This window comes from Mauremys reevesii, unplaced genomic scaffold (assembly GCF_016161935.1).
Source record: "Mauremys reevesii isolate NIE-2019 unplaced genomic scaffold, ASM1616193v1 Contig10, whole genome shotgun sequence".
Lineage (NCBI taxonomy): Eukaryota > Metazoa > Chordata > Testudines > Geoemydidae > Mauremys > Mauremys reevesii.
The window spans coordinates 304,671-325,135 of record NW_024100716.1 but is presented as its reverse complement, the minus strand read 5'-3'; the positions used below and the strand labels follow the sequence as shown (position 1 = coordinate 325,135).

At 46.9% G+C, this 20,465-nt stretch overlaps 1 pseudogene; it reads left to right on the top strand.

The window, feature by feature from the left end:
• The first annotated feature begins 6,735 nt into the window (after positions 1-6,735).
• Positions 6,736-20,144, top strand: LOC120392550 (annotated as a pseudogene).
• Positions 20,145-20,465: the final 321 nt, after the last annotated feature.

The following is a 20,465-nucleotide window of genomic DNA, read 5'->3' as shown; positions in this document are numbered from 1 at the left end:
TGAAAGAGGATTGTGTCCAAAAACCTGAGGTTTTTATACCATCCTAACTCTTTGTTTCAAGCAGACTTAAAAAGATGCTGTAACTTTGGAAGTGTAAATGTAACCTCAGTTTCAAACAGACTTCAGAAGTCTGAAGTTAGCCAGTTGATTCAATCACCACAACTCTGAATGAATAGATACTTAAGGACTTTAGGCACCTCTCCCCTAACATTGCCTTTTGTGAGCTGGGATGGGGGAATTAAGTTGTCTGCACAACTGGGCTGCTTTTGGCTATTTTTTTTCCTTTTAGTTAAAATACATTTTTCTGTTCCAATGCAAAAACAGTAAATCACCATACACAACAATCCTTAATGTTCCTGTATCCCCATTCCCAAGTGGGGGCCCCATGCAGATATCAATGAATGTGTTGGGGCATGTTTGTTTGTTTTTTAAACATGTTTCTTTCATGCTTAAAATTTGGGGGCTGTTTTTGAAATAAAATGGCTGTATCACAACCATAGTAGGCACCCTAAAAATACCAAGAGCTTTCAAATTTTTGATTGTCTTTAGAACAAAAGCTTGTTCTAAAGTATGGTGGAGGTTTGTGAACCCCTAAAACATTTCAGTTTTGGGTTAGACCCTTGTTTATTTTTGTGAATATATTATTTTAATGACTTTGAGTTGCTAGAAAGAGTGACCAACTCCTGGCTTATATTTAAACTGTCCAATAGAGTTCTACCAATTCCTGGGGTTATATTTAAACTGTCTAGTGTTCAACCAACTCCTGGCTTATATTTAAACTGTCCAATAGAGTTCTACCAATTCCTGGGGTTATATTTAAACTGTCTATGAACTCCTGAGGTTTTATTTCATTTCATAGTAATCAGGGCTCATCATCTTCACCCAGCCACCTTCCTTACTGTGGGCGTACACCCATCAAATTTAATTACTGATCACTAATACAATTAACCCTAATGGCAACAAGGGTGGGTAATCTCAGTCACCCTGGTTATTCAGTGGGGTTGTGGTTAAAACCATTCAGTTCAACACTGTGGGTCAGCTCCATTGTACTCAAACACGTGTCTGAACCATCTCTGTTGTTTTTTTAATTGTAAACACATTTTTAGGGTTTTCCCCCACCCAAGATTCTACAACATACTTTTCAGCTTTTTAAAGACTTTAAGGTCAGAAAGGACCATTATGATAGTCTGACCTCCTGCACAATTCAGGCCACAGAATCATACCCATCCATTCCTGTAACAACCCCCTAACCTATGTCTGAGTTATTCAAGTCCTCACATTGTGGTTTGAAGACCTCAAGCTACAGAGAATCCACCAGCAAGTTACCCATGTCCCATGCTGCAGAGGAAGGCGAAAAACCTCCAGGGCCTCTGCCAATCTGCCCTGGAGGAAAATTCCTTCCTGACCTCAAATATGGCAATCACTTAAACCCTGAGTATGTGGGCAAGACTCACCAGCCAGCACCCAGGAAAGAACTCTCTGTAGTAACTCAGATCCCATCCCATCTAACATCCCATCACAGACCACTGGGCATACTTACCTGCTGATAATCAAAGATCAATGGCCAAAATTAGGCTATCCCATCATACCATCCCCTCCATAAACTTATCAAGCTTAGTCTTAAAGCTAGATATGTCTTTTGCCTCCACTACTCCCCTTGGAAGGCTGTTCCAGAACTTCACTCCTCTAATGGTTAGAAACCTTCATCTAATTTCAAGTCTAAACTTCCTAGTGTCCAGTTTATATCCATTTGTTCTTGTGTCCACATTGGCACTAAGCTTAAATAATTCCTCTCCCTCCCTAATATTTATCCCTCTGATATATTTATAAAGAGCAATCATATCCCTTCTCAACCTTCTCTTGGTTAGGCTAAAGAAGCCAAGCTCTTTGAGTCTCCTTTCATAAGATAGGTTTTCCATTCCTCGGATCATCCTAGTAGCCCTTCTCTGTAACTGTTCCAGTTTGAATTCATCCTTCTAAAACATGGGAGACCAGAACTGCACACAGTATTCCAGATGAGGTCTCACCAGTGCCTTGTATAATGGTACGAACACCTCCTTATCTTTGCTGGAAATACCTCGCCTGATGCATCCTAAAACCGCATTAGCTTTTTTAACTGCCATATCACATTGGCGGCTTATAGTCATCCTGTGATCAACCAATACTCCAAGGTCCTTCTCCTCCTCTGTTACTTCCAACTGATGTGTCCCTAATTTATAACTAAAATTCTTGTTATTAATCCCTAAATGTGTGACCTTGCAGTTTTCACTATTAAATTTCATCCTATTACTATTAGTCCAGTTTACAAGGTCATCCAGATCTTCCTGTATGATATCCCAGTCCTTCTCTGTGTTAGCAATACCTCTCAGCTTTGTGTCATCCACAAAGTTTATTAGCACATTCCCACTTTTTGTGCCAAGGTCAGTAATAAAAAGATTAAATAAGATTGGTCCCAAAACTGATCCCTGAGGAACTCCACTAATAACCTCTTTCCAGCCTGACAGTTCACCTTTCAGTACGACCCATTGTAGTCTCCCCTTTAACCAGTTCCTTATCCACCTTTCAATTTTCATATTGATCCCCATCTTTTCCAATTTAACTAATAATTCCCCATGTGGAACCGTATCAAATGCCTTACTGAAATTGATGTAAATTAGATCCACTGCGTTTCCTTTGTCTGAAAAATCTGTTAACTTCTCAAAGAAGGAGATCAGGTTGGTTTGGCAAGATCTATATTTTGTAAAACCATGTTGTATTTTTCCCAGTTACGATTGACCTCAATGTCCTTAACTATTTTCTCTTTCAAAATTTTTTCCAAGACCTTACATACTACAGATGTCAAACTAACAGGCCTATAGTTACTCGGATCACCTTTTTTCCCTTTCTTAAAAATAGGAACTATGTTAGCAATTTTCCAGTCATACGGTACAACCCCTGACTTTACTGATTCATTACAAATTCTTGTTAACGGGATTGCAATTTCATATGCCAGGTCCTTTAATATTCTTGGATGAAGATTATCTGGGCCCTCTGATTTTGTCCCATTAAGCTATTCGAGTTTGGCTTCTACCTTGGATGTGGAAATATCTGCCTCCATATCATCATTCCCATTTGTCATCCTACCATTATCCCTAAGCTCTTCATTAGCCTCATTAAAGACTGAGGCAAAGTATTTGTTTAGATATTGAGCCATGCCTAGATTACCCTTAACCTCCACTCCATCCTCAGCGTTTAGTGGTCCCACTTCTTCTTTCTTTGTTTTCTTCTTATTTATATGGCTATAGAACCTTTTACTATTGGTTTTAATTCTCTTTGCAAGGTCCAACTCTACATGGCTTTTGGCCTTTCTCACTTTATCCCTACATGTTCTGACCTCTATAAGGTAGCTTTCCTTGCTAATCCCTCCCATCTTCCACTCCTTGTAGGCTTTCTGCTTTTTCTTAATCACCTCTCTGAGATGCTTGTTCATCCATCTTGGTCTACAATTCCTGCCTATGATTTTTTCCCCCTTTCTTGGGAAGCAGGCTTCTGATAGTTTCTGCAACTTTGACTTGAAGTAATTCCAGGCCTCCTCCGCTTTTAGATCCACAAGTTCTTCAGTCCAATCCACTTGCCTAACTAATTTCCTTAATTCTTTAAAGTTAGCCCTTTTGAAATAAAAAACCCTAGTCCCAGATCTATTTTTGTTTTTCCTTCCATCTAGTTTGAACTGAATTAGCTCATGACCACTCGAACCAAGGTTGTCCCCTACAACCATTTCTTCTATGAGGTCCTCACTACTCACCAAAAACAAATCTAAAATGGCATCCCCTCTTGTTGGTTCTTCAACTACTTGTTGAAGAAATCCATCAGCTATCACATCCAGAAAAATCGGAGGCTTATTATTATTACTAGCACTTGTCCTCAAGTCTATATCTCGGAAGTCAAAGTCTCCCATGATCACACAATTCCCATTACTGTTTACTTCCTTAAAAATATTAAAGAGGTCTCTATCCATATCCAAATCAGATCCTGGTGGTCTGTAGCACACCCCAAGCACTATCTCATGGGAGACGCTAGTAGCTTTCTTTGCCAATGTGATTTTTGTCCAGACAGACTCCGTCTTATCCATTCTATCACTTCTTATTTCTTTACAGTTAACCTCATCATTGATATACAATGCTGCTCCACCACCTTTGCCTTTATTTCTGTCTTTCCTAAACAGCACATAGCCTTCAATACCTGTACTCCAGTCATGACTACTATCCCACCATGTTTCTGTTATCTCTATAATATCCAGTTTCACTTCCTGCACCAGTAGCTCTAGTTCCTCCATTTTGTTACGTAGGCTCCTTGCATTAGTGTATAAACATCTTAATTTTTGCCGTTTGGCTTCACGGACATTCTTTACCAAGTTAGGCACAGACATTCTACCACCAGTGTCACCAATTAGACTGGTATCTACACTACTCTTCCTCCTTATGTCCATTCTCCTGCCCATGTCTGTATCCTTTCTTACTTTGTTTTCTTCCCTCTCAATGTTAAATTCCGGCGTGGAGATTACCTGGACATCTCCCAACCATCTCCCCCAAATTCCTAGTTTAAAGCTCTCTTAATCAGTTGTGCCAGCCTCCATCCTAGAAGTCTATTTCCCTCCTTACTCAGGGGAAGTCCATCACGGGAGAACAGTCCTCTGTCCATGAATGCTTCCCAGTGGCCGTACATCCCAAAGCCCTCTTTGCTACTAGCGTCTCCCCTGAGATAGTGCTTGGGGTGTGCTACAGCCCATTGCCTGAGCCATCTGTTGATCGCCATAATCTTGTCACACCTTTGTTGCCCTTCACTAGGAATAGACAGAATCCCACTGAAGATCACCTGAGCCTCAATTTCCTTAAGTGTCTTCCCCAATCTGGCATAGTCTTCCTTGATACATTCCAGTGAGAATCTAGCCATATCATTTGTTCCCACATGAAGGACAATCAGCGGATTCTTTCCTGCTCCCATTAGGATCCTTTTCAGCCTCAGGTCCACATCTCGTATCTTAGCACCCGGCAGACAGCACACCCTTCTGTTCTCCAGATCAGTTCTAGTTATAGGCCTGTCTATTCTTCTCAGTAAGGAGTCCCCAATCACATAGACCTGCCTTTTCCTGGTGACAGTGTGATTCTCTGGTCTATCCCCTGCTCCCTCTGGATGCAAGTCCTCTTGATTTCTATTGTCCCTTGCAATCCTCCGCAACCCATCTCGTATCCTCCTGGGGCTCATATTTGGTGTTGTCTCCATTGACTCTTCCCCTCTTCCTATAGGACTAGCTCTTCTCTTCTTCCTTGCCCTCTCACCTTCAGCGACCACCTGCTGTGCCTCTTCTTCATTTTCCAACTTCAGAAATCTGTTTCTGAGCTCTATTTCTCCTTTACTGGCCCGTCCTTTCCTCTGCCTGGTTCTCTTAGTCACATGTTTCCACTGTCCACTTTCCTCACCTAGCAGTCTCCCCTCAGAATTCTTTGGTTCTGCTTCCATCTGCAAGTCTCAGCTTTTCTCTTCAGCCTCCTCATATCTTTGCTCCATCATCTTCTCGGACCCCCTTCTAAACTCTACCAGAGTTTCCACCTGCACCTCCAGTCCTCGGATCTTTTTTTCCATCAGCTCTATCAGCCGGCACTTCATGCAGATGAAACTCTTTTCAGGTACCCCCTCTAGGATCATGTACATGCTGCAGCTTTCACATCCAGTCATCCTCATTGTGTCTGCCTCTGTATCAGTTATAGCCTTCCCACCTAAAACCTGTTAGTCCAGGAAACACAAACCAAAACAAACCCCCAACAGGCACCAGAACACCAGCAGAACACCACTCAGAAGTGTAGCTGGGGGAGTGCAGAGGAAGCAGCTGCTTCCCCTCACCACATTTTCCAAAAGTGGTGCCTTAGGCGGGGTTACCATGGCACCAGCGGGAGGGGCTCATGCTCCGCTCTCAAGCTTGGCCTGCTGGGCCAGGGCAGGACTCCTGCAGGTAAGGGGGGCAGCACAGCCGGAGGAGCCGGGGGTGGGGCGCAGCGCAGCGCGGCCAGAGGAGCGAGGGAGGGCGCAGCATGGCAGCCCGCAGAGCAGCTGGAGGAGCCATGGGGGAGGGTGGGCGGCACGGCTGGAGGAGCAAGGGGAAGCCATGATAATGATACTGAGGGAAAGGGCTGGCTGGGGTTGAAGCAAATATCTCCAGAGTGGAAAGTATAGGAACCAGTTGAAGCCAAAAGCAGCGGTGCCAGCTGCAGCGGCTTGCACTCGCTGCAGGCTGCCTGTGGCTGCCTCCATCAGTCTCTCTTCCCAAGTCCAGGCTGATGTGGGGTGACGAAGGAGTCACAGGGAACCTGCAGCCCTGGGGGGAGCGATCAGCTGCTGCCTGCAGCGCACCCGGGCAGGCCACTTCACCACCATGAGTGGCCTCTACTGGCCCTGGGCTGTGCTGGCCGAGGGGCGCCATTAGCCTTCCCGTCTCCCGCCCCGGCTGTCGGGAAGTGGCACTGGTGGCCCCGCGCTCTGAGCGGCATCCACGTGCTGGCCTCCCGCCACTGCTGGTAGCACGAGGGGGCGGGATGTGACATGGTGCGGGGCACCTGACCCGGCCCATGGCTCTCCCGGCAGCTCCCGCCCCACTGGGTGCTAGGGGGTCGCTGTGCCGTGGTTGCGGGTTAGAGCGATTCTCCTGCGGCTCCTTCTCCCACCCAGTGGCTTCCCAGGCTCCTGTCCGGGTAAACAGCGATGGCTGCCGAGGAAGGAGGCAGAGAGCCCGACAACAACATGGGGAATCACCTGCAGCTCCTACCCGGTAGTGGCCACTGCCGCTGCCCCAGCCCAGCTCCCTGCGCAGGGGGAGAGCAACGGACAGGCTAGGAGACAAGCCATGGGGGGGGATGCAGGTGCGGCACAGCGGGAGGAGCCAGCCAAGGGGGGGGGGGGGGCACAGAGCGGCCAGAGGAGGAACCAAGTGGGGGTGCCTTTTTAATGTTTGCTCCCCCTGTTCTTAGAACCTGGCTACGCCACTGACACCACCCACTCCTTTCACTAGCCTGTCAGTTCCTCTGCCTAGGTCTCTAAGTCTCGCCCACAAACTCCCCCTGTAAATTCCCACTGAAACTCCTCTGTTTACAGCTCTGTTTGCTTTGCTGGCTCCTGTGCCGCTGCTGCTGTCTATACTGCTGCTTGACTGGCTGGCTACCTTTATAGGACCCATAAGCAGAGAAGCCCCACCCCCTAATCAGGGTTCAGCTTCTCTCCCAGCACACTGCCCCTACCAGCCTCCACACATACAAGATACAATACACAAAATACAAAAACCTGCTCCTCCAACAGAACTCCCATTGAAACTCCCCTGTTTACAGCTGTGTTTGCTGGGTCCTGCCCTGCTGTAAATGGGTCTTTTTTACACAAAGACAAAGGAGCTAGGTTCTCACAAACTATTTTTTTTAATTTAAAAGACATACAGCTCCTTGAAAACAAACCAAGATGCTCCATTAAAACTATTAGCTCACTTAAGGGCCACAGAGACCTTCTAACAGAAACACAGATAGTTACAAAGCCCTTTTCAGTAGTTGTTTTTATTATTTACAGCTACCAAGTTTTATATCACGTTTGTCCCCTCACCGTTCTCTAACTTTATCCTATTAGATTTCTTACAAATAGTCTTTTTCTTAAACAGGGTTCTGTAACTTTTTGTCTGGACCAGATGGTCAATATAATGCTGTAAGCAGCAACTTCCGGTTTGGTCATTTTCTTTAAAACCAGTCAGGGTCTCCACTGAATTGCACAGCATTTATCAAGGTCACCCCTTGCGCTAAATGTTCTTGAGTTAAGCACAGACATTACATAGCACCACCTATAGCAATAACAGTGTTCAATAAGCTTTCCAAACACAGCTCAGCACACAAGACCCAGAGCTTGCAGTTTATATGCATTGAAGTCCAAGCCACACAGTCATGGTGCTGCTGGCCTGGTGCATCTATGACACAGCCCTCACAATCTTTGAAAAACTTTCCCCAAGACAATGATTAAGGACAGCATAAACAGCAATGTATACAATAGGCCACATAGAATCATAGAATCATAGAATCTCAGGGTTGGAAGGAACCTCAGGAGGTCATCTAGTCCAACCCCCTGCTCAAAGCAGGACCAAACCCAACTAAATCATCCCAGCCAGGGCTTTGTCAAGCCTGACCTTAAAAACCTCTAAGGAAGGAGATTTCACCACCTCCCTAGGTAACCCATTCCAGTTCTTCACCACCCTACTAGTGAAAAAGTTTTTCCTAATATCCAACCTAAACCTCCCCCTCTGCAACTTGAGACCATTACTCCTTGTTCTGTCATCTTCTACCACTGAGAACAGTCTAGATCCATCCTCTTTGGAACCCCCTTTCAGGTTGTTGAAAGCAACTATCAAATCCCCCCTCATTCTTCTCTTCTGCAGGCTAAACAATCCCAGTTCCCTCAGCCTCTCCTCATAAATCATGTGTTCCAGCCCCCTAATAATTTTTGTTGCCCTCCGCCGGACTCTCTCCAATTTATCCACATCCTTCTCGTAGTGTGGGGCCCAAAACTGGACACAGTACTCCAAATGAGGCCTCCCCAGTGCTGAGTAGAGGGGAATGATCACATCCCTCGATCTGCTGGAAATGCCCCTACTTATACAACCCAAAATGCCATTAGCCTTCTTGGCAACAAGGGCACACTGTAGAGTCATAGACACATGACTTTTTTATGCTGACGAAGTTCGTTCCATTCCAAGCCTCCTCCTAAACTCCTCATAGCCATCATCCTCTGAGTCCTCTACAACAATTTGTATCAGCGTTGCGCAAAACCAAGGTGGGCCAGGTTCGTCTCCACTGTTTGATGCAATGCTGTCGAGGGCCTCCGGGTCCTCTAGAGAAGCATTGTTGAGCTTTCGAGAAATTTTCAGAAAAGAAACAGTGTAAGCTCCCCACTGCTTGTTTTTAGATTTACACAACCCTGGTTCCTAACCCCATTACACACACACACACACACACACACAAATCCTCTAATGTTACTTCTAAATTGTTCATTTACCTGCGGAACATCTTTTCTGTTCAGCTTGTCCACCGGTTACTCCCCCGAGCTGCGTTCGCCTTCCTCCTCCAGAGGGGTGGACGATGACAGGCCGGCATGCATCGGGGTATCTCGCAAGCAGTTGGGTTTTGGGGTTGGGATCTGGCGTATCCATCAACGACTGGGCCAAGGGCTCCCCTCAGCCACTCCCTCCTCCTCCTCAGAACTGTCGCTGGTGTAGCACTTTCTCTGCAGATGGTTGAAGTCCCTCGGGGCTAAAACAGAGTATAAAGTTTTCACAGGGCTGTTGAAGGAGTCCATGTTTCCTCTCAGCATTTCCACAATTTTTTTGTAAGAGATGGCCTCTTCTGCCCGGCACTGAGACTTATGGGGTGGTGGTGCTGTGCTCTGATTGCCAGGGAGTGGTGGGAGAAGTTCTTAGAGGGGTCACATGACACTCTTTGGGCGGTTCATCCCACCCCAGAAACTGCCCTATTTTGGTCAAATCTGTTCTAGGGGTGATCCTCTGTGGCCAAAACCCATCCCAACTGGTAGAGGGTGGTCGGGGGAGGTCCTAGAGGGGTCACACTAACCACTTCCGGATGGGTCACCCCACCCCAGAACTCCCCTGATTGGTCAAATATCCTCTCGAGGGTAGTTCCCAGCATCTAAACCCCCTCCTGATTGGTAGAGAATGGTGGGAGGAATTGTTAGAGGGGCCACACGACCCACTTCTGGATGGGTCACCCTGCCCTGGAACTCCCCCCGATTGGTCAAATTGCCTCTCAGGGTGGTCCTACGGGGGAGAAACCTATACTGATTGGTAGAGGGAGGTGGTAGGAGTTCCTAGAGGGGTCACATGACACACCTTGCTTCACATGTGTCCGGTTTAATCCCGCAAGTCATACCCCCATGGGTGGGACTTTTGGTGACAGGGGGGCAGAGATTAAGGGGTAAAGGGATGGGGTTAATGTTTGATTGACAGTGGGGTCCTTATACTACTTTGGTGCAAATTCCTGTTTTGTCATTACTGTTTGTTTAAGTAGTGGGAGGGCAGAGTGAGGATGAATGGCAGGATTGGGGCAGGGAGATTGGTAAAAATAAGGAGAGGGAAGAGGCACAGCCACACCTCTTCCCTTGCCAAGCTAGTCACTCACTGTCAAGTGTTTTTCTGGAGCCACAACAGAGCAGAGTCTCAAGGAGGGATTTCAAGGGGGATCAGGTATTGGTTTCACAGATTTTGTCAGGGAGTTTTCTCCATGCAGAAAGGGCAGCATGGGAGAAAATGCAAAGGTGAAGAGTTAAAGACATTTCCCTTAATCCAAGTATTTGTAACAGTTCTCTTGAGCAAGAGCAGGAGGTAGGTGTGGTGCCAGCCAGTCATTATTCTGTGCTATATGCCCTGTGCCTTGTGCTTGTTCCTTGAATTGTCTCTGTCCCACGAATCAAGTAAACTTGTTTCCAAGGAGCCCTCCTCCTGCTGACAGCACTGATGGGCATGGTGTGTGCAGGACATCTTGCAAAAGAGGGTCATGACCTACTCAGGAAGCCCTAAGCTCTGTCTCTACCACTAAGAAGAATGGTCTAGACAGGAAACCTCAAGGCTGGGGCAAATGTAACATTAAGCATTTACTGGTATGGGGTCCTGGCCCTGGGCCCCTGGAAGGGGTGGTGTCTTGGGCAGAATGGGTGGGACTGGGGGTCAGCCTCCCCTAGCCAGCCCATCCAAGCTCCCTGGCCTGTGCCGCCCGGGGCTCAGGCAGTGATTTAAAATTTAAATCGCCAGCCCTGGGGCAGCTGCCCCTTTTGCCCTCCCCTCCCTGCCATTAGCAGCCTGGGCAGGGGTGGGGGAAGGGGCAATGATGTTACCGGCAGCACTTTAATGTCGGCTGCGTATGGGCTGATACTGGTGGCCACTTTTTACCAGTACATCGTACCGGCCCATTTTCACCCCTGCCCCAAGGTCTATTAGTAGAAGAACTGTTAATATTTCAGATGCTGCTGAGTAATTCTTCTTCTATAAAGCTGATCTGAGTGACACAACCTGGTTCTAGTGAGTTGTCCTTGTCTACAATTGGGCAGGTCCTATACTGGGAATTGGTCTTGTAATGATCACCTTTGGCACAAGGGATTTATTTCCTAGTTTATAAAATAACCAGCCTCTAATGTCTCCCAATTCATGTTCAATCTGATATAGAATCTATTGGGGCGAGAAACAGCACGAATATAGTTTGTACAGAACTTTTCCTTCCGGCTCCAGAGATTAGGGGTTACCTGATGATCTGAGGCTGTGGTAAACCTGATGTCAGGAGGGGGCTCATCACTCATATATGGTGATGTTTGTTGCTTTCGAGTTTTATTGGATGTTTTAGCTGCATAAATTCACAGATAAAACCACTGATAATAACTAAAAAGGCAAGTGGGTTGGCTATTGGTTCCTTCTCGCAGCTGATGCAAAATCTATATATTTCCCTTCCACTGCTTTGTTGTCACTTGTCAGACACAAAGGAGGCCTGGCAGGTGCTTAGGTGCAGCCAGTGCAGTGAGAGGAGGGGACAGCAAGTCAGGCTGGAAATGAAGGGACATTGCTCCACTCCGGTGCTGTGGCTGCTTCTCCTCACAATTCAGGACATTGCAGGTAAGTCTCCTCTTCGTTGGGTTAACTGGAACCAGAGTGATAACTTTTACAATCAGCTTTTTACCATCGGTGCCTGGCTAGGAGGTTGTGACTTTTCCTTCCAGGACTGGGCCTTGCGACTGTTATTGAGGTTTTTGTTACCTTGAGATTGGTCTATTCAAATGACTCTAATGTAGGGCAGCACCTTAGAACCTTTCAGAGAACGAAGCTGTTGCAAATGGCAGCACCTCACTGAGCAGCGCATCTTGCTGGCAGCATGTTACAGCCGTGCTGCAGGGTCTGCACTGGCTGCCCAGCTCTGGATGGAGGTTAAGGTGTCAGTAATGATTAATTATGTCCTGAATGCCTTGGGACTGGACTCCCTGAGGGATCACCGCTCTCCCTGTGCCGTACTGTCACAGCTATGGTTAGCAGGGACAACTGAGCTGGTTCCCCCTTTTATAAAGGAGATGGGTGGCTGGCAGGGTGCTCTCTGTGAGGGCTCCAGGACTTTGGAACTTGTTGTCCGGTTTGGGCCAAAATAGCCTGAATTTCCTGACCTTCTGGGCACACTGCAAAAGACACTTGTTTGGGGGTGGGGTTAGGGGTCAGAAGGACCCAGGCCATGCATCACATAATGAGAAATGGGTGGGAAGTAGTTTCTGTATGTGTCTGGCTGGCTGAGTTCCTGTTGAAATGGTCACTTCATGCTGCAGGGATTTCAGTGTTTTATTAATGTCATCCGGGTGCCAACAGTCTTGGCTGGGCATCATTTTAGTATTTTAAATTTGGGATCTAACAGAAATGTCTGTTTGGTCCAGAATCCAATAGCTCCAAAAAGGGCCAAGTCCTGGCTCCTCACTCCCCCATTCACTCACTGAAGCCTGTAGAAGTTTTGCAAGTTTGAAGTGAGCAGGATTTATCCAAATAAACCCAGAGCTGATTCCTCGCAGAGAAGGGGTGTGTGCATGTGTTAGGGTGCAGTGTGCAATGCTCTGTGCCCATGGAGGTACTGAAAGCTCTGCCAGCAGGAAGATTTATCCTGCAGGAGCCCTGCCGCCCTCCCCCAGGGTTTCTGCTGGAGCAGAGAAGCTTTGAAAACTAATTGGTGCCCAGAGAAGCCCGACCAGCATAAGATGCATGGCAGCGGTGCTGTATCAGTGCCTCTCATGGCCATACTGGTTTCATTCCCACAAGGCCCCCCTGCCCAGTTTCAGGGCTGTTCTTATTCCTCCAGCACAGAGGGGGCTGCAGGCTCCTTGCCATGCACTGTCCCAGCTCCAGGCAGACTTAACAGCAATTTTGGGGGGGGCGGACCATGGGGTACATCAGCATGTGCTGGTGCATCTTAGGGAGTGAATCTGGCCCAAAGATTCCAAATAATACAGTGATTGGTACCTTTGGGTTACATAAATGTCACCAACTGATTGTCCTCAGCCTTCTCCAATCGTAATTAGAGGGGGAGCTGGTAGTGACTCCCAATATGGAGGTTGCTTCACACTTTCTATTATAAAATATTCTCTGCACCTTCTTGAGAAGCTCTAGCACCTTCCTTGATTGCTGCAGCCTTTGCAATTTGGGAAGGGGTCAGTGCTGGGGCCAGGGAGGTGCCCTCTTTTAGTGCAGTGAGATTCCTTCCAGATGTGGCTGATTATAAACTGCTGAAAATCACCATTTCCTTTTTCTCATGTGAGTTCCTGCAGGTATTTTTGGTAGCACACCACAGAGAAAGTAGTGCTTTCACTCACTAAGCTTTTTTTTTTTTTTTACTTTTTCCATGCCTTTCCAATTGAAAAAACTCAAAAGACTTTTCCCCCCTGCATTCTTACTTTTTTTTATCTTTTTACAGTGGAAGAAAAGATGAAAAAATAGAAGCGAAGAGTAAGTGGCAAACCTGTAAATCCAAAAACTGGAAAGGGAAATGAATGTTTCATTTTCCAGAATCACAGATGTGTTTAAAAACTGAAATACTGCATTTGATATACATTACAGGAAAAAAATGTGTTCTTGACCCGCTCTAATATTTATATTTTATTTAAAAAAATAAAATATTAAACCGCATTATTTAGTTTATTTAGTCAAAGCCAAAGGCACAAGAATTAGAAAATACCAGAGCTAAGGTTACCTATGTGATGTTAATTCGGCCCGTAACCCTTCCTTCTGCATATACATTATGATACACTCTAATTGCATACACACATACTATTATTCTCACCTACCCCCAACTCCTGCCTCCTTCAGTGCTCTGGGAGGATGGTGCTCAGGGGATGGAGGAGATGCTGAATATGTCTTTTTATCCTCATCATTCAACATGTGATCCAGGGCCTTATTCATTCTACATACCGTACAAACACTGCCCTAAATACAGAATTATTAATTTCCTCATGAGCTTTTCTATGGTGCTCATCACCATAGTATGAGAATCATCACAAACATTAATGAATTTGTCTTCATTACACCCCAAGAGATAGCAGACTGTTATGATGCCCATTTCAAAAGTGACTCTTAGGCACTTAGAAGCCCAAGAATAACATCTTCAAAAGTGCCTAAGTGACTTAGAGACTTAAATCCCATTTTCTCCAACAACGTAGTCGCCCAAGAAGCATGCAGATTTCTCCCTCTTGCTGCCTAAGTCACTTCTGAAAATGGCACATAGGTTCCTACATCATTTAGCTGCTTTTCAAATTTTTACATGCAATGATTAAAGCCAAAATTCCAAATTTGGAGTGAGTGGGCAGCAACCTGAGACTCTCAGGGCCTGATTCTTCAGAGTACTCACCGTTTCTGCAGAGCTTTGTGTGTTCAAAGTACTGTCCAGACATTAATAAACCCTCACCAAACTCCAGGGAAGCAGGTGGGTAAGTACATTACATGTATTATTATTAGCTCCATTTTACAGATGGTGAAACTGAGAGAGAAAAGCAAAGTGACTTGCCCAAGGCCACCCAGTGAGTCAGCAGCAGAGACAGGATAAAACAAAGTGTTTTCACTTGCAGCCCTGTGCTGGTTCCCCCTGACCACACTGCCTGACTGCAGAATATCTGAGCAGCCACATCTTGTCTTCACCCTAGCGACAGTTGTGAGTGCTCAGTACTTCTGCTAATCAGACCCCATAAAAATTGCCTACAGAGACCTGTTCAGCATCACCTGTGAAGTCTGCAGCAGAGGCAGGAACAGAACTGAGCTCTACTGAATGAGGGTCACTGCTCTTTACAAGATCATCCTAGTTCTTCCTGTGCTCCCCTGCTCCTTCTCTACAGACCTTCCAGTGTCTAAAGTGAATGAGGCAGAGGTCGTACAAGAAACAGCCTGAGGCTGCACAACCCAATTTATCCAGCCTGGGCACTGAAAATGGCCAGGACCCAGTGGGAAAAATAATTCCCTAGAAAACTTAATTTTAGTGGCCAGACAATCTGGTTCCCTTGTGACTAAATGGAGCCTGTCTTCTGGCTCTATAGATCCGCAGAGTTTTAAGACCCAAAGAGGCCATTGGGATCATCTGCTTCTCCCCTCACCAAAGGACCCCTCCTGCTGAATGAAGTTGCAGCTCCCCTCTCTGCCCCATCTTCTCATCCATGTACAGAGTCTCCACAGGGCTTCTTGCCTGGCTGGAGCTGGGGTCCTTACAGAGAAACCTACTGCAGAAGCCCTGGATTTCAACCTTCTTCCTAATAATGGACATGTAGCTTCCAGGACTGTCTCCCACAGAGCCCAGAGTCACTGGTGCTGTTACACACCACGACTAAGCCTATAGGGCCCTGCTCAGCACTCACAACAGACCTCTACTCTCCTCTTTACAGCTGATACCTTTGTACCTTGGGGGCAATTCACCTCGCAGTTCTCCTGCTTCTCACAGAGGCTGCTACCTGCATTCCTAACTGATTTCCCTGCAGCCCTGCCCGGCCTCTCCTAATTACCTACCCAGCCCATACCCTGGTTCTCTGAGGGAACTCCTCAGCACATGGGGATGCTGATTTCTCACTACAGTTGCTGGAAGGAGAATCCCTTCTAAGGAAAAACTCCTGGTCCCTTCCACACGAGCTCCATCTGCTGTGATCCCATCTGGCCTTCCTGAGGGGCTGTGGTACCCAGTTATATCCTTGAGCCTCCTCAGAAAACCCCAAATCTACTCTCTACCCTCACACTACACTAGTGCCATAGCTAGGACAGGAAACTTGGGTGGGCCTCAACTTTCGGAGGGTGGGTAGTGATGGGAGGGGCAGAGGGCAGGGTGCAGGAGAGATCCAGTACCTTGGGGAGGGAGCAGGAGGGAGGGCAGATTGCCTCCCTCCACTCCTTCCAGCCAGCTCTTACCACTCTCCAGGCACCCAAAGCTGAAGCTGCCCAGGGTATACAGGGTGCGGGACATGCCTAGGGTAACCAGATAGCAAATGTAAAATATTGTACAGATTGTGGGAGGTAATAGGCACCTATATAAGAAAAAGCCCCAAGTATCAGGACTATCCCTATAAGATCAGAACATCTGGTCACCCTAAGTGCACCCTTTTGGAGAAGGGAGGTCCTGCTGGGGCTCGAGCTCCACCCACCCTTCCCGACCCTGGCTCGGTGTCTGTCAGCCCAGCCACGTCCCTTTCTTGCATACGGCAGGAGCTGCTGCCCTGGTCTCCAGCCCCAGTACTAGCCTTGGATTTCAACCAACTCTGCTCCCACAAGGCACACCCCCCACAGGGCTAGCATTTGGGTCAGAGACAAGGGAAGCAGCGCACGGTGCCGGGAGGAGAGAGATGCGGCCAGGCTAACAGACACCAAGCCAGGGTTGGGAGTCCCAGCCTGTGGATTTTGAAGGCTTTGGCCCTGGTTTGGGTGGCCCTGGATGCTAACTGGGTGGGCCACGGCCCACCTGTGGCTATACCCCTGCACTACACTAGCTGCACGCAGGCATTCTCCTGTTCCAGTCTTAGGGCGAACTCCTGGATCTGTTGAAGTCAATGGAGGTTTTACCATTGACTTCAGTGGGGCCAAGATTTCACTCTTAGCCTTGAAATGTTTTTTGGCTACCAGTGCACACACACTGCACCCGTCAGGTTGCAATATTAGCACATACTGTGCCTGACACAGATAGTGGGTGTCCCCTGCACTGACTGTGCTGCTTTTCTTTTAACATTGTCAGTCTCTTCTGGCTCCACCTGTGTCTGAACTCAGTGAGTAATTCCGAACTTACCACCTTGCTGTAGGACTCACTGATTCTGAGACACACGCAAAGACTGAGATTCACATCCCAAGGAAGTCACAATATTCACCAACAGAGCACGTCCCCTTACCTGCCCCACAAACAACCTGCTTAGTGTGGTGTGAATTGATCAGCTGGAATCTTACGTTGGACTCAGAGATGACACCACACTTCAGGGGACAGCTCCAGTCAGAACCATCAGTGCCGGGAACTATCTCACACTAGGAGCTCCTGCACTGGAGCAATGTGAGTCAAGAAAGTTGCCACCTATTGAGCAAAGATCATAGGGAACTAAGGGAATTTACCAACAATAACCTGTTCCTGCCCACCATGAGCCCTGCTCTTCCATTGGCCAAACTCCCTCAAGGCAAACTTGCCTAAATCATTCACGACCCACCTGCTAAGTGCTTGTGCAGACACCATTCATTGGCTCCAGGCATTTAAGCCTGGATAAAGTGACTACAAACCTCAGCAGCCATTCCACCCCCTCAAACAGAGACTATTTTCCCAATCAGTAACCTGCAAGAATTCCCTCACTCACTCATTTACAGGGGCTGCTAGCAAGCCTTTCTGTCAATCTCAGAGTGTTACAATCCTTATAGCACCTTCCACTTATAGATTCAAAAGAATAAGTGTCTTCTGACAAAGGCTGTTCCTTTTAACACTGTGACACACTCTGATCACTGGCTTATACCTTCTTATTGAGAAACAGTCCATAATTTCATGCGCACTCTGTATTATTTCTAGTGCATAACAAGGAGTGTTATTCAGAGTATTTCCCATCTCTCCTGATCCCAGGTCTCTCTGAATCACTCAGACTGCTGAATGGAGAGAGCCCGTGCGATGGGAGAGTAGAGATTTCCCTCCATGGTGTGTGGAGCAGAGTGCTGGATGACCAGTGGGACATGAACGATGCCAGTGTGGTGTGTAGGCAGCTCCAGTGCGGAGTCGCTGAGAAAGCTTATAACCCCCCTAAGTCTGAGCAACAAATAGGCCCCGTGGGGCTGAGAAGTGTCCAGTGTGCAGGAAATGAGACTCATCTGACTCACTGTGACAACTCCACGTCTGAGACAACCCAGACAGGAATTGCTGAGGATGTCGGTGTTGTTTGTTCAGGTGATTCATTTCCAAATCTCAAAAAACATTTTCTGTTCAGTAGGAAAATACGTGTTAACAGCTGAGATCTATCCCTGCAGGAAGCAGGCGGATCAGACTGGTGAATGGGGCAGGTCGCTGTGCTGGGAGAGTGTCATTTGCAAACAACTGGGATGTGGACACGCCATCAATGCAACTGTCTCTGCTCATTATGGGCAAGGATCTGGGCAGATCTGGCTGGATGATGTGAAATGCTCTGGGAATGAATCTGATATCTGAGCATGTCCTTCCAGGGGCTGGGGCCAGCACAACTGCAGACACAAAGAGGACGCTGGAGTTCTCTGCTCAGGTCTGTTCTGGGAATGCTCTTGTGAGCTGTGTTACCAGGGGATTTAATAGAGGGGGCAGATGTTTAAGGAGTTTGCTGAGAATTATACTTTCCCTGACTATCTCTGCCTCCCTTTCCCTTGTGTAACTACCTACCAGGGTGACCATTAGAAAGTCTTCAGCTCCCACCCAGAGATATTGGAGATATCCCTAATGTTAGAATGCTGCATCTCAGGTGTCTGAAGGAGACTGTATCATGGAAACCAGTGACTGAAGAGGATGTAGGGTCCCAGTGAAGAAATAACTGGACATGAGCTCCCAGTGCCATGTTGTGGCAAAACGGGCTAATGCGAACCTTGGAGAGTAGTGAGTAGGAGTGGGGACTCAATTTTACTGTTGTATATGGCCCTGGTGAGACAGATACTGGAATACTTTGTTCAGTTCTGATGTCCAGAAAAATTGGAGAGGGAGCAGAGAAGAGCCACAAATGTGATCTGAGAACTTGAACAAACTATAGAGGTGATGTGTGGTGGGGTTGGGGCTGAGGGGTTTGGAGTGTGGGAGGCAGCTCAGGGCTGGGGCAGAGGGCAGTGCACGGGGTGAGGGCTCTGGCTGGGAGTGTGGGCTCTGGGGTGGGGCCAGAGATGAGGGGCTCAGGGTATAGGAGGGGGCTCAGGGCTAGGGCAGAGAGTTGGAGTAAACTGTACATGGGTTTATTAGCTAGGAAAAAGAAATAAAAGGGTTATTTTACAGGTTAAAGCAAGCAATCATCTACACACAAATGAGTTACCATTTATATCCTAGGAGGGACAGAATTGTAGTGATCTGTCAATTCCAAATGTCCTTCAGCGCTGACTCAGGGGTAACCCCTTGGGGTCTCTGGCTTCAGTTTGGTGTCTCTAGTCCTATCGTAGTTCAAATAGCCAAAAAGATGAAAAATCTTCACATCTACGATTTTTATTTCCCTCCTCCAGCCTTCAAAGCGATTGGATGAGGCCTTCTGCATGTGCTGCTCCATGGGTGTGATAAGGCCATTAACCAATCCTGTATATTATGATGATCCTTGATGGCCCATCTGATTTTGATAGTTCTTGGGGATGGAGATGAGTGATGATTCCTGTGCCTGAGTTCACAAGTTCAGAGCAAACATTTTCAGTTACAAAGCAAAACTTACATATTTTCTGGTAGCATGGACCACAGACATTACAAGCGAGATTAATGCCTGCAGCAACTAACAACCATTTCATAGAGTCTAAACATTAAATACATTTTTGCAAGGCTAATACCTGTTTTGAGCAAAACTAACACACAGGTGACCTGGCCTGGTCTCCAGCTATGAGATCCTCAGTTCTTAGCTAATGCCTACAGCCTGGGCAAGAGCTGGCATATGGCCTGCTAATGTCACAATCCTTTTCGGTCTTAATCTATTGCAGTCTGTAGGTAGTTGCTTGTAAATTGTGGCCTTCCAGAGATGTCCACTGTATTTCTAAGGGGCCTGTGGTGTCTAAAAGAGTCTCTCATTCTTGGAGTGGTTCTCTAGCGGTTGCTCCTGCAGAATGATGCACAGGATCGTTAGCAATCGCTGGGATTTCACTCTTCACACCCCAGTTTATTTCAGAATCAGACGATTTAAATTCCCTTTTTGTGCCTTTCCTTCTAGAATTCACAGATCTGAGGCTGGTGAGCTACAGTGACTGTGCTGGGCGGCTGGAGGTTTTCTACAATGGGACATGGGGCAGTGTTTTCTCCAATCAGATGTCTGGAGTCACCGCAGCAATCGTCTGCAAACAGCTGAACTGGGGGATGGAGGGCAGATTGCAAGAGACTTTGAATATGGAGCAGGTTCTGGTCCACGTGGCTGGACAACGTTGCATGCAGTGAGCAGCACAGCTCCATCTGTCAGCGCCCATCAAAGCCCTGGGATCCAAAGTCATGTGATAATTGAGCAGAAGAGACCCATATTTTTTGCACTGGTAATTCTGAAACTACCTGCATTCACGCGTGCACATACACATGTACGTGATGTGTTCAATTAATTGAAGGGTTAGGATAGAACTTGTTGTTGTTCACATCTCAGCGTAGGCAGATGTAAATTCTCAACACAAGTTACAAACATATTTTCATGCTGTTTTATAGGTATAAGCATTTGTCTGATTAACAGTAAATATGCAAGTTAATCAATTAATTATAAAAGAGATCAGT